The sequence below is a fragment of the Gobius niger genome (genome assembly GCF_951799975.1).
Source record: "Gobius niger genome assembly, chromosome: 6".
In the NCBI taxonomy this organism is placed as follows: domain Eukaryota; kingdom Metazoa; phylum Chordata; class Actinopteri; order Gobiiformes; family Gobiidae; genus Gobius; species Gobius niger.
In genome coordinates, this window is record NC_136857.1 from 15,893,846 (window position 1) to 15,908,202 (window position 14,357).

Here is a 14,357-nt window from a genome sequence, read left to right on the forward strand (position 1 = left end):
AAAGCTAACTGCGGGCTAGCGCCACTTAAACAGTATTTACAGCCAAGTTTGAGTGAACAAAATGATCTCCATTATATAATTGGATGTACAATATCCCTCACTCCCTTTGTCTTTTCTGTCAGTGTAGTATTACCTCTCACGGACAATTAATGAGTAAAATAAAGTTAACATGCTACGACACCTGCAGTGGCGCTTATGGCCTCTAGGGGTACGAGTTACTTAGTACCGCTTTAAGAGGTTAATTGAGAAAAACAAAAAAACACAACACTTCTTTTTTTTTCTGATATGGAAACACTGAACTTTATACACCCCAAATCAGTTGTCAGAGTGGATGTGGTAAAACTTTGAAGCACATGTATGTGATTGTTCACCAGACTAGATAAAACGGGCACCGGCCTGGTTCAGATAATGCCGTCTTGGCTCCAACTCTAAATCATACACGCGCACTTATTAAGCGCAGCGCAGACACACTTGCGCGCATTTTATTTGTCAGCGTTGACGTGATGAGGCTGACGGATGGCAGCGGAGTGAGAACGGATGGACACTTGAATTTGATTTGTTCCAATGCTGCAGACATGAGAGACGACAGGCCCTGCGTTACTACTGCGCGCGCCGCCAATGTAATCGAATCACAGATCAATGGCGCCCCCGCAATTTGTATATATCATTCCTGTATTTTGCTGTGATCTTCCCCCTTTATGTCTCCTCTGTGTCAAACCTTTGTCTTTTGTGTCCTGTCGCCGCACACCGCCTCAGTTGGACTCGCAAAGTTTGGCCCCTGAATGCTAAATGTAAATGTGGCGTTTGTGTTGACGACCCATTTGAAATAATGAGATAGATTTCCGGAAGCACCATTAGTCATTTGGTGAAGTCTCAAATGCACGAGCGAGAAACCCGTCGCCAGAGAAGGGCGGGGGGGGGTCGGGGAAAAATAAAAAAAAGTGGCTGCCTGTTGACATCAGTTCAGAGAATTAATGCCCCCTAACAAATCTTGTTGTTTTATTTGCAGTCGTGGCTCCATTATGTGCTTTTAGTCATTAGGTCTGATACTTAGTGATTGACACCCAGTTAAAGTGCAGAGCATCACTTATCATGATCCGCGCACGCACCGCTCCCACATATTAATATTTACTCTCTTAAACACACAGCCCAGCCAAGCACCTACTCTCCTAAACCCCCGACGCGGGCATAAATTTCTCCAGCTGTGACTTAAAAGACAAATAGCCTATAAAAGTGCCAGGGGTGTTCACACATGCGTTTCTGGCACAATCAAATCAATTTCCTCTAAGTAGCCATAAACATGTTCTCTTTTAAAAGATGGGAGCACCCCCTGGCCTGCGCCTCCACCCCAAAAGTCTCTCTGTGGGGCTAGGCCTAATCTATCTCTGTCTTCCGTCGTCCCCTTTTAGTTTGCAGACAGAACCTCGAGCATGTTGGGCCTTCTGATCCCAGCACTTTGTCCATTAATCAGTAGCAAAGCAAAGCAGTCACTAAGAAATGGCCCCGGTGAAGGGGTTAGAGTCCGAGGAGCTGCCCCGGTCTCGCTTTAGGGCAAGAGTTTTTTTTTGCTCCGGGCCGTAGAGAGAACAAGAAGAGGGTTGTATCAGGATGCGGCTGTTATTAATCAAGGCACAATCCCTCGTGCCAACATTTTTATCAGCTCGGTTATTTCCTCGCGGAGATTTGTTGTTCGACTTGATCGTCGTTAATCTCGCATCAGCTAGCAATCTGCTGTGAATAAACATCCATATGTACCCGATTTGGACTTGACTTTAAAGAAAAGATTAGAGAAAGATTTAAAGAAAGATTGTGTTTCCCAAAAGATTCTGTTTTCCCCCTTGGCGAGGCCACGCCCCCTTCTATGACGTGATGCCGTCTGCATCAACTGTTTTGTAGCAAAGGTTTACAAGTATTTCTTGAGTTTGTTGTTTGGAAATGAAAATGTTTTGCCTATCATCTCAGAGGTGTCCACAGTTTTTGGGCAGGACACACACTTTCTTCAATTCTTCATAACACCAGGTCGGATGAATACTTTATAAAAAACTTTTGCAACAGAATGCAGTGATGGATAACTCCCAGATGCTTTGCTATAGATGTACTGTAGTGTTGTGATTTCCAAACATTTTGTTATTTACCCTTTTCTCTTCATCCATCTTGCTGCACTGCCTTGTCTCTCCATTGTAATGCTATTACCGTAGCGGCCTTGCAGGAGGGGCGGAGGGGTTGAGATAACAATTACCCCAGTTGTCCTTCCCATGGAGAGTGATTGTAATTGTAATTGACTATAACCACTTTTTGCATACAAACCTCATGTAAAACATCCCACCCCCATCTTCCTAAACCGTGTCCCCCACTTTGCTTCCATATCCTCTGTCTGTAAAGCAGGAGTCTCCCGGCTTACACTCATGGGACTTGACACTCCGCTTCTACTAATCCAGTTAATATTCAATGCCTCATTAAAGATTGATTGGGAGCTGTAAAGAGGAAAATCACACGCATCGTCTGTGAGAGAAGCACAAAATCCGATGTCTTCACCTTGTAACTGTGCTTTATGGCCGATCTTAGGAGTTAGCGGCGCTTTGGTCATCCAGACTATATAGCTGGGGTCCATGCGCACATTTCGTTGGACCTTCACCTATCCCCAGCAGTAAACGCCAGACCGGGGCAATCAGGCACTGGATTGCCCCCCTGAGAGAGAGGTTCATTTCTGCTGTTGAAATATTCACAAGACGGAGCATGCCCTAAGAGACTAGAAGTAACAAATCTTAGAGATACTGAAGCTCGATGTGCGTTAGGAAAACTCTGAAAGCTGCTTTTAATTCTAAAGGCAAAAAAGTTAAGAATAAGAATTGTCTGGCTAAATATAAACAGTGAGTGGCTGTTTCAATCATCAGCCAGGACTATTTTCAGTGAGTTGTGGGCCCTTGCCAATAATGACTGTCTACAAATTGTTGTAACGCTAGTTCATAACAATTTAGTTGATGATCAGTTATAAAATGAATATATCTGTATTTTTGATACACTACAGCGGCAAACTGCAAAATGCCATAATAGGTTGATATATTTTTCAAGATTGTCTTTTGCCCAAATCATAAATTAGAGGAGAAATTGTTGTCTATTAGCCACTACCTTAAAGGAATAGGCCACCGTTTTTACATACCGAGATATGTTCTTACCTCACTTTAGCCGAGTTAATATATACCCGTCTGGTCTTTGTCCGTGCGCTCTGTCACGCAAACGGAGCACATACGCAGCCTCTCCCACATGTCACATAGCTCCAAAAAAGCTCACGATAGAAGCTACCAAGCTCTTCCACTTGTTCCCTATTTAAATAAAGTTACGTGAAGTGTTTTCATGCGAAGTATATTTACACAGAAATGTAGCATGTCGATTTTATAAGCAGATAAAAAGGGGTACTATATTGTGAGGCGTAATGATACGAGGAGCAAAACGTCCGCGCAGTAACTCCTAAAGGTTATTGACGGAAGTGAGCGGGGGGAAGTCTTTAGGAGTTACTGCGCGGACGTTTTGCTCCTCGTATCATTACGCCTCACAATATAGTCCCCCTTTTTATCTGCTTATAAAATCGACATGCTACATTTCTGTGTAAATATACTTCGCATGAAAACACTTCACGTAACTTTATTTAAAGGGACTGGAAGCAAGTTCGTCATTTTATACTCACTACTGCCACCTCAGGCCATATGTGTAACTGCACCTTCTATATTAAGCTCGTGCATGACTAACCTGGCTAACACCATGCTGCTGTGTGCGCTCGAATTATTTCGAACTGCACAACAGCCTGGGGACCATGGCCGAAATCTCCGGTGGATTTGGGAACCAATCACAGAGCGAGGAGGGACGGCAAGACGATGACGCGCTATTCGATATACGGAAGCTTGTAGTTTATTTACGGATAATAAAAAAAAAGTTTATTTACGGATCCAACGTGACAGCAGCAGACACAATGGTATTTTTTGATCAAGCTTTAGACCTTGTTCTAAATAATTTAGCTCAAAAGTTTACAGCGGGTACGTCATACGTCATCTCATACGATGATACGATTGGCCATGGCTACGTGCAGACGCATGAGACTTTTTTTTTTTTTTTCCGTATCGCCCAATAAACGAGTATGGACGATCGTAAACCACACCTCTCCTACGAAAAAATGAATTGGTGGTCCCCAGACTAAATATCACTTGTGATTTTAGTCTGGCTAGTCAGGCTAGTGCATGACGGCAATTCGGGCCGAAGTGACACATTTTTGAGTGACCGGACAGGATTTTAGAGGCAGTTGTGGTGAACAGGTCTGAGCTCATTCTACACATTAGGACATGGCTGGAACATGTAGGGGGAGGAAAATACTTAATTTTAACATTTTTAAACTCCTTATAGTCCCTTTAAATAGGGAACACGTGGAAGAGCTTGGTAGCTTCTATCGTGAGCTTTTTTTGGAGCTATATGACATGTGGGAGAGGCTGCGTATGTGCTCCGTTTGCGTGACAGAGCGCACGGACAAAGACCAGACGGGGATATATTAACTCGGCTAAAGTGAGGTAAGAACATATCTTGGTATGTAAAAACGGTGGCCTATTCCTTTAACCAAGCACATTTTCCCCGGTTCAGCTTTACCCAAATCTAAAAGCTTTTAGACTGGTGCTTACAGCTTATAGGCCCTCATTTGAAAGCTAAGACCTACAAAGCTAAGAGTTTTCCTCTCATCGTTGCTGCGTTGTCACTGTTTGGACGTATTTCTGATGCTTTTTTGCCACGTTTTTTTGTAATTTTTTGGACGATTCTGTCACTTTTTTGTCATGTTTGTCGCTTCTTTTGCATTTTTGTTTTTAAGCACTTTTTTTCATATTTATATGACGCTTTTGTGTTGCGTTTTCATCCTTGTTTTTGTCCCGTTTGTCGCTATTTTGACGCTTTTTTTCAAGAAGCTTTTAGATTTGTGTAATGCCAAACTGGAGAAATTATGCTCAGTGGTGGTTAAAAGGTTAAGTACTATGATTAATGTGTATAGCAAATTTGGAGTTTTTGAGTATAAGAATAGCTGTCCTCTATTTGTGCACGTCCATTATACAAGTAAGCGAGTCTGGTTCCCTGTTCATAATCTTTCATAACGTGTTCTCTGTGTACACTTTCTATGTTTCTCAATCTGACTGACCCCGCGACCCGACTTCTTTCCCAGGAGTCCCCGGGCAAGGCAAACGGCACAAACACAATTTCCGTAATGTCATTTGTAGCATGGATGAAGGAGAGAGAGTCCTGGCTGTCAGAACCACCTCAGCGCCGGGGCAAGAAAATGTGAGGCGACACTTGACATATTCTTAGGTTTGTTCAAATGGACAGCTCCCTCGGCTCCCCTCCTTTCACTCAGGCTCTTGGCCATTTCCTCCTGAAAACATCCACCTTGCCCCACTCAGACTCCATCCTCTGATCACGGGAGTGTCACCAGCTCGCCCGCCACACACATCACACGGAAAGAAATGACTGCATTATTAAGTGCGAGTGCAAGGCCAAGGCGTCTCATCAAGTCTAATAAAATCATGTCACTCAAATCACATCTTTATACAGTAGCTTAAATGAGCGGAAATTGGCCATGACCTATTCATGAATCTTTAGCGTGCACATTCATTTATGCACTCAAGTTTATATACATATTATACAAGGCTAAGCTGAAAAAGGTGTGTAACATTTTAAGTAAAAAGCAATATTTGTTATTTTCACTTTCCAATACCATCTTCACAATATCCTCAAGTATTAATTTCCTCTCTGAATATATTAAATGGTACATACACACAAGTGTTTCGCCACAGACACAACAGAACACAGCAAATTATAGACGGGGACAAAATATCGGATTGGATTTGGATCGCAATACTTTTTGCTGCAATACCAAGTATCGCGTTACTTTATCAAGCATCGCGATACTTTCAATACTTGTGTTTTGAGGCATTTTTATCCTTTGTTTTCCAGAAATGTTTACATTTTGTGTTAAAGCACTTTTCAATCTTAACACTTCAATAAATGTCAAACGGCATTTGGTTTTAAACTTTGGACACGCGACTTTTTACACCTTTTAAAGGGATATTTCAGGATTTTTGACATTGGGCCTCATTTCCTAGTTATACAGAGCGTTGTTGATTTCTGGAGATATTGTTTTTTTAAATTCATGCAGTCCTTATTCACCTTATTCCGGAGGCTTGCGTGGGCGCCGCCATTAATTGCGCCCACCCCTTTTCTCCTATCTGTTAACATGACACATAAAATAAGTTACTACATGAAAACAAAGCCGGTTTTAGGCCGCGCAGAAAACGGTGCAGTGTTGACTTGTTGGTGCAAATGAACATTGGTCATTTTACACAAATCAATCGACTAAACATCAGATTTGAGCGGAGAATATTTTCCCTTGTTCTCCGTTTAAATGAATGGGCTTCGCGCTCGACCGGAAGTGTACAACGGAAGTGCCGAGACAACGCAAAAAGTGGCAAAAGTGGACGGGGCGGAATAAGGTGAATATTTGAAGAGTTTAATGGTGCTAGGCTAGTGCATGTCTATGGTAACTAGTAGAGTCAGGTAAACAGTCTGACCCAAGCACAGTGCACCTGAGGTGAATCATTTATAACATCAGACTACCGACATAAATGTCTGTGTTGGCTGAATAATTTTTAAAATATAACCATTTTGCATTTAAAATAACTTATATTTGAGCAGCATCAGCTTCCTGGTTGTAAGCTGCGCAACGGCGGAGTGATCTGCCAGGTTACCGGATCTACAGTAGTTTGTTTACCTGCGGCCGGCATTACTACACATGGAATTCACAAAGGAGCTTTCTACAAATCAGATATGGCAACGTTTGGAGGACTACCCCATGATTTTGAAGAAGTTTTTAATGCAGACTTCTTGTTGCCATAGACATGTGCTAGCCTAGCACTAGCCTAGCACCACTAAACTCTTAGTAATGACTGCATGAATTAAAAAAATATCTCCAGAAATCAACAACACTCTGGATAACTAGTTGGCCCTATATAAAAAATCCTGACATATCCCTTTAAGCTAAACATAGTACCTATCATAATTACTTACTGTATTGCAATATGTATCGGATCGGCCCCTGAGTATTGTGATACGTATCGTTTCGTGACAAAAGTGGATCGTCCCAGCCCTCGAATATTACCGTACAGTAAAATAATAAATGACACTGGCCTGCTGGGTCTGCAATGCCTTTTTACATGTGCAATCACGCATCCCACATAAAAATAATACTTAAGATTTTTCCTCTTTAGAAATTCTCTTTGGGTGAGAAATGCCCTTTCATTTCTTGTCAATCAAACCAGTTATATCTATAATGCAAATATCGCACACTTTCACATTATCGATCAGTATTTTATGTGTGCCATTCTTCATGATCGTCTATTACTTTCTTACAGCTTTAACCCCTCCCTCCCCTCATAAAGGAAAGGTGGACCCTCTCAATCATTGGGCCAATCAATGCGGATGATTGGACCAGTGAACAGGAACACATTGGGTTAAAACCTCAGACCTGCTCCGCACCTGATCTGACCCATAGCCACCCAGAAAGCGCTCCCATCCCATTTGTCACCGCACCTTTTTTCTACGGGACAGGGAGGGACGGGGGCAAGATTGAACGAGGCCGCCATGGAAATATGATTTTCAGCACGCATTGTTAACCCACCAGGGAGAGGCTTTTGCCAAATTCTATCAAAGTGTGCAACTGTGTATTAAATGACTTTGAAAAGGCCAGCCATCATTTTTCATGCCATAACCATGCTGTAGCCCATGACTAACCTCAAAGAGTCACAAAGGGCTATCGATCCCCTGTGGAAACGTGTTGACAGAAGCAAAGTCAGGCGAGACTGCACTGGGGGTGAATATGGACTTATGGTTGCCATCATGGGACAGTGGGACTCATTTCAGTTTGTTGACATTTGTTCGATCCATTTCATCACATTTACTCCTCTAGGTATTCAGTAAGGGATATGCATCAGTAATAGGAAATATTGTGCAGAAAAGAATGAATAGTCTGTAGTGGATAAATCGTGAACAGTAATAGATCAAGAACAGAACCTTGAGGAGCTAATGACAAAACTTGTATTGTCATCTGTCAAAATCAGTTATTTACTCGCTTTACTTTTTAGTTGGCTACTCCGAATAGTTTCAGAGGGTACAGTACGCATTTGAAAAGGCCATTATCTCCAAATTCTCATCGAAGATATCTTCTCTCAATTACTTTAATGGACAAAATGGTGTGCCAGCAGAGTCTTTTAAACCATGTACAGATGCACTTTCTTCCCACGCTTTGTTCAAAACTCCGTCTTTTGACCATAGAGATCCATATGGAGGCAGGTGGGCGCGGGGGCCCTGAGTGGGCGTCGGGTCACGCATCTCTGTTTGATCAAACCTCGGGATGTCCCACTGCCGTGAACAGTCTGTGAATGCAGCGTTGGAGTGTGTAGGAAGAGAGCTGGTTAAAGTTTAACCACCCCAACCATTCTCCATAAACCTCCATAATCTGGAACCCGCTGCCCCCGCCCCCACTGACCCCCACCCTGTTAGGGACACTCTTGATGGATCACCCCTGTCACTGTGGCTGTGAGGCTCTGCTGCGGAGAAGGGCCCAGACTTCTTGTTAATCTGACCCTCAAAGCTGGAGTGGACAACAGCACACATTATGACAACCCCCCTTTGCCATAAACGACCAAATGGTCCCAAATAAAGTCCCCTACACACCATCTACACTACCCACTCACCGCGGCCTATTCCCACCCCCTTGTCCTCGTAGGCTATGACAGGAATCCTGCTTAGAAGATGTACGTTTGGTTTTAGAATATAAAAAGAACAGAGAAAGTTGTTTGAAAAATGGCAGTGGAGGCAGCGACGGCGAGCAGCTGTGTGAAGTGACAGGCCGCAGCCACATGAGTAATGGATGTGGGTGAACCCGCACAATTGACGAGTGATCAGTCATGTACTGATGGCATCTCCACTTTGAACCCTTGCAAACACTGTTGCAATCTAAATGCATTTTTTCTGTGATGGCTGTAACAGCTAAGATGCATTATACTGTAATAAGTGACAAAAATAACATGTTTGGGGGAAAGTTGGGGAGGACAGAATGTGGTAAACAAGTTGTGGCCTTGTTTGAATCCAGGGATGTTTTACTCTCTCTGGTTTTACGTGACGTTTCTACAGTTACAGTCTCTGTGACATTATAGGACTCTTTTGCTGATGCTGAAGCAACTCACCTCTAGAATCAGTATTTCCTTGATTTCATGCAGCCATAATGTTCAAGATCAATGTTGTATAACTAGATTGTTCATGTCACAATTTGTTTATGTCCATTTAAAGTGGTGTGTCTGCCACTAAACAACAATCATCCAGGGTTTTTCTGCCTTACAGCCTAAGAGTGGGGAGAGACTGCACTTCAATATGCATCAGTAGAAGTTGTATATGACAATGGCATGAAAAAAGTCAAAACCGTTTGGGATTTATCTGACACTAGCATAGTCCTCTAGATTATTATAATATTGCTTGTCTCTTGGGTCAAGTTGATTTTACGGGCATGTTAAGAGATCACCATGTCAAGCCCCAATAACACAATGTAATGATATGAAGGACATGGGTCAAGTTTACCATTTGCGGCCAAAAAGAGACACATCCTAAATGCGCTGTGGTCGTCCCGGGGCGCTGAGGTCACGACTCCGCCCATCTGGGTCTGAGCGGCGACATGCGGTGTTAGTATAAGGTCGACAGTGCGGCCCATGTCCCCGCCGCTGTCCCGTGACTTTGGGAACCCTTGTTTTCGGGACATGTGCGTGTGGGTGGAGGGGTCGGCAAACACGTGCGGCCCACCTCTCTCAGCTGACTCGGAGAATATGTCTGCGTGGGACAAGTCCACCAAGACCCATCCATCAAACGGGCCCAAATAGGCTCTGCTCCACTGTTGACATGGGGTTAACAACTTGACACTGACGGAGGTGGGCCGGCCCGTGGGCAGAATGGAGACGGTGACGCGGCGCGAGATGGAGTGGACCGTGATCGACGTTCAATTTGAATTATTGCAAATATTTCCATTTAGCGGGAAATTGAGTACATTATCAGGAGTGCGTGCGGCGAGACAGGTGACAGTGATGGTTCTGAGTGGTTTGATCAAAGCTGTTTGTACGTAAACCACTGTGTCTCTGGGGTCCAGCAATAGAAAGTTTTCATGGACTTTTGCTGTTCTACTTTGATGGCCGCCTTTATAGCTTCAGTCAGTCCTTACCATATTTAATTATACACTGCCTGACCAAAAAATTGTCTTGCATTCGCTGTGGCATTGTTTCAATAAGCTTCTGCAAGGTCAAAAGATCCAGTGTTGCATTAATGTATTATATATATTAAGGTCTTGCATTGATGATGGGAGAGTGTGACCACAATGCAAAGTCTTCCCCAGCACATCCCATAGACTCTCCTTGGGGTTTGGATCTGGACTCTGTGATGGCCAATCCATCCAAAATTCTGTCTCGTACTCGGAAACCCCTGGGAGCCCAATGATTCCTGGCATTGTCATCTTGGAAGATGCCTCTGCCATCAGGAAAGAAGAAACCTATCGATGGAATAACCTGGTCATTCATTGCCAGTCCATTATTAGTTCATGATCACCTGGAGCAACTGTGTGTTATAGTTCTGCCCTATTCCAAAGATCATTCTCCACCAAAAAGATATTGGTCAAATGAAGAGACCGCCATCATGTCTTCCTTTCCGTCTATGGCTTATGAGAAATGCCAGTGCTTGTCATCTTTGCCCCGATGGATGAGTTATGTTAGACTTTAACATCCTTCCTCTCAGTAATCACCGTGCATTATTACACATTAAACATGCGCTAATGTACAACTGATCAATCCTGTGGTGAGACTACAACCAGCAAGTGATTAAAACTTTTAGAGGGCATTGATTTAGAAAGTACTTTGTGGGCTGTGTGGAAAATACAGGATCTGCGCATAAACTCTCTGATGTCGGGAACACAACAGTGAAGGTGTGTTGTGGTCGAGCTGTTTGTAGCTGGATGCAGGTGGAGGAAAGCGCAGGGGAAATGTAGCATAATCTCCGCCTCAGCTCTGGTATCGGCTGGGCTTTTTAACACAGGGGCCAATTTAATTGCACTTAAAGCAGAATGGCAGAACATCAATCTTGATGAGTGGATCTGCATCATAGTTCTCGCAGGCCAATCTATCACTATCTGAGCCTCTGGGTACCACAGCCCCCCCCCCCCCCCCCCTATCCCAACACTAACACACTCGTGCAACACTCCCTCACTGTCCCATCTGCACATACTGATCAGGGATGCGATCTGTTTCTATCAGATCTATGTAGTTTACAGCATTGACTGTGACATAAGTAAAATATGTAAAATACTGCAAACAAAGCAAAGCTCGTCCCAAGCCCATAGAAACTGTTCAGATGATGTTTGGAGCTGAGATTCAGATTGTCTGTCACATCTTATTATTACAACGGCATCAAACGTCATTTCTGTTCTAGACTTTATATTTAAAACCATCAACTACGACCAAGAGAAGATACGTTTCATCCACACATTTTGATCAATCCGCTTTCAGGGTGAAACTGGTGCTAAAATCCAAACACAGTGTTGCGTTAAAATCAAGAATACTCTGAAATATCAGGAAAACAAACATTTGCTGCCATTTGTAGTTGCAATTTGCATTTACTACACTAGCAAACAGCACTACAGAGTCAACTCTGCCTTTAAGTAAGCTAAGTGTAGTGGTGGTCAGTGTGCATTAAGGCTACAGGCCCAGTCTGTGGTCAGAGGATGGTAACTACCTCCTGGGCCTTAAGCGTCTTGAACTTTTAGTGGCTACAGCACACTTAAATACAGACAGCACATAAAGCAGAGAGAAGACTGGACCAATACTAAGAGCTAGGGACAGGGTCTACAGAGGCGTAATGATCCCTTAATGTGCCCCCTCCCACAGCTGCTACATTAGCAGGGATAATAAATGAGATGCTGGCATTACAAGCATAAAGTTTTTATGACCCACCTAACCAGCCTTATCAAATGTGGATGTGATTAGTGGTGCAGGTGACAGATGGTGAGATGGATGGATGGACAAGTTAGAGATGAAGTTTGGGTGAGTGCAATGGCCGAAAATATGAGAGACATGTGCTTCTCTCTAGTGAGGTCCATAGTCTGAAAGAGTGGCTCTCAACTGGTGGGTCGCCACTGGGTTGAATTTAAAATATATCACTTTATTTGATCAAAGTTGCAAAATGTAGTATACTATTTATGTATCAATAAATCAATAAACAACAACTAACTGTTGTCCTTTTATTAGAACATTGCATTCCTCATGAAAATCACAAAATAAGAATTTACAATAAGCTGAAACCATTGCTGTTGTCCATAACTTACAGAGTAAAGCTCTAGAAGAAGAAGAACAAAAGTACTCAAAGTGCAAAAAGATATTGATTTATCTAAAGACATTCAGAACTCAAACAGGAAAAAGCTTATTTCATATGAAGAGGGGTGTTGGGGTTGCAGAGCAGTGGGTGTGTGGGGGTGTCTCTCTCCTTGCTCGGGTGCTCGGGACTCAATAGCCCAGTAAGATGGAGTAGACAGGCTGTAAGGGCCCAAAGAAAGGTGCTGTTCTCCCTGACAAGATAACTTTGATCCCTCCTGCTTCCACACCAGTCAGCAATATTGTTAAGCAGCAGTGGGTTAATGGTTTAACCACGTCCTGGAGGGTTAAAGAGGAGGGGGTCCGGTGTGGGCTGGACTGGGAACTAGTAATCAAACATCCATTTATTTCAACAATAAGCGCAGAGTAACATGCATGTTGGGGAAGAAAGTCTTGTGTAGTTCATGGTACATTTATTTTATGATTACCATGAATATTACATTTAGTGAAATATCAGATAGGCCTCACTCAGAGAAAATAAATGTTGGAATTTGAGTGAAAGGATATATTGTAGATATATATATTGAGAGTCCCTGGCAGGCTGTTAATATGAGAACTCATGATGATTCAAGTTCTACATTTACAGAAGAGACAAGTGTGAATAGAATAGACTATAGAATGTCAGTAATTACACAAACACATGCTAATCATGGCTGACATGTCGTTATTGTTCTGGCTCATTACAGGACGGCCCACGTATGAAGAGTTCAGATTAAAGACGATTAAAATAACAAAAACAAACCATCAGTCCTAATGCTGCTGCAATGACAGTTAAGTGTTAGTGAATGTATCCCCTCCACCTAGCTCTCTCCGCTGTGGGCCCGTCCCAGCTGTGGACATACACAATCATTAACCTGCCGCTCGCTGGGATGTGCTGACGGGACACTCTGCCTTTGTGGCTCCTGTCATCTTCAGGAAACCAGGGCTTCCCCTGCTGTCGAGGGCCACCCCAGGGATGACGAGATACACCAGCCTCTACTCATTCACACTGTCTACAGGCTGCTGGGTGTTGCTTTTTATTTGTCTTTTCAAATTTCAATACAGTTTTTGGTTATTAATAAATTGCTCAATGACTTGAGCAAATGACTTCCTATTCATATTAATTAATTCAAAAATATTATTAATTATCTTTTACAATAATAAATTGTAAAACTTAGGTGTTTATACATTTCTACCTGAATATAGGCCTCAAAGAGGTTTGTTGATAATATACATTATAATTTGTAAATATACATTTACTGACTGACTCACAAAATGTGTACAAGATCGAATGAAATATTGATATTTTATTCAAGTTGTAGGTGTAAGATCCAAACAGGCTCTGATATTAAGTTTTAGTTTTTAAAATGCATGTTTTCACAGTTTTATTGTGTGTTTTTTTCTGCTCTGAGAGTGATTGAGTGCTTCTCCTCCGTCAGGACCTGTGCATGGGTGACGCTTCCTTTACATGGCAGCTGTAAGGCCCCAGTGATGTATCAGATTCAGCACCAGCATCCATCTGAACCAGGTTAATCATTGCTCCGGGAACCCAGCACAACAGAGAGGCTACCTGGGGAGAGAAGGCTCGGTGAGTGGGTGCCTTCAGAGCTCCTATGCCTGTGAACATGTCCCTCTTTTTATTCCAATGGAAAGATGATGTTGAACACTGACAAAAAGAGCAATTGAATGCAGTTGTAGAGTTGTAGTGTGAATTGTAAAGTAATGTGTTTTACCAACAGAAAAGAGGATTTTTAGAATCACACTGCTACATAATAAATACATAAACAATGAAAAAAAATATAATAATTAATACAAAATAATAATCTTGAATCGTATCTCGAAACTTTGTGAGCCCACGTTAAACTCTGGCCTGCTCTGCTTCACAGGTGAGGAGCG

The 14,357-nt window shown here is 42.7% G+C and overlaps 1 long non-coding RNA gene across 1 annotated transcript in view; it reads left to right on the forward strand.

Moving 5' to 3' along the window:
• The window catches only part of LOC306964506, a 40,044-nt gene extending 25,930 nt beyond the window's left edge, over positions 1 to 14,114 (forward strand). Inside the window, exon 4 of the long non-coding RNA XR_013792973.1 lies at positions 13,901 to 14,114. This is a non-coding gene — a long non-coding RNA (uncharacterized lncRNA). The remainder of the gene's footprint in view (positions 1 to 13,900) is intronic.
• The last annotated feature ends 243 nt before the right edge of the window (positions 14,115 to 14,357 follow it).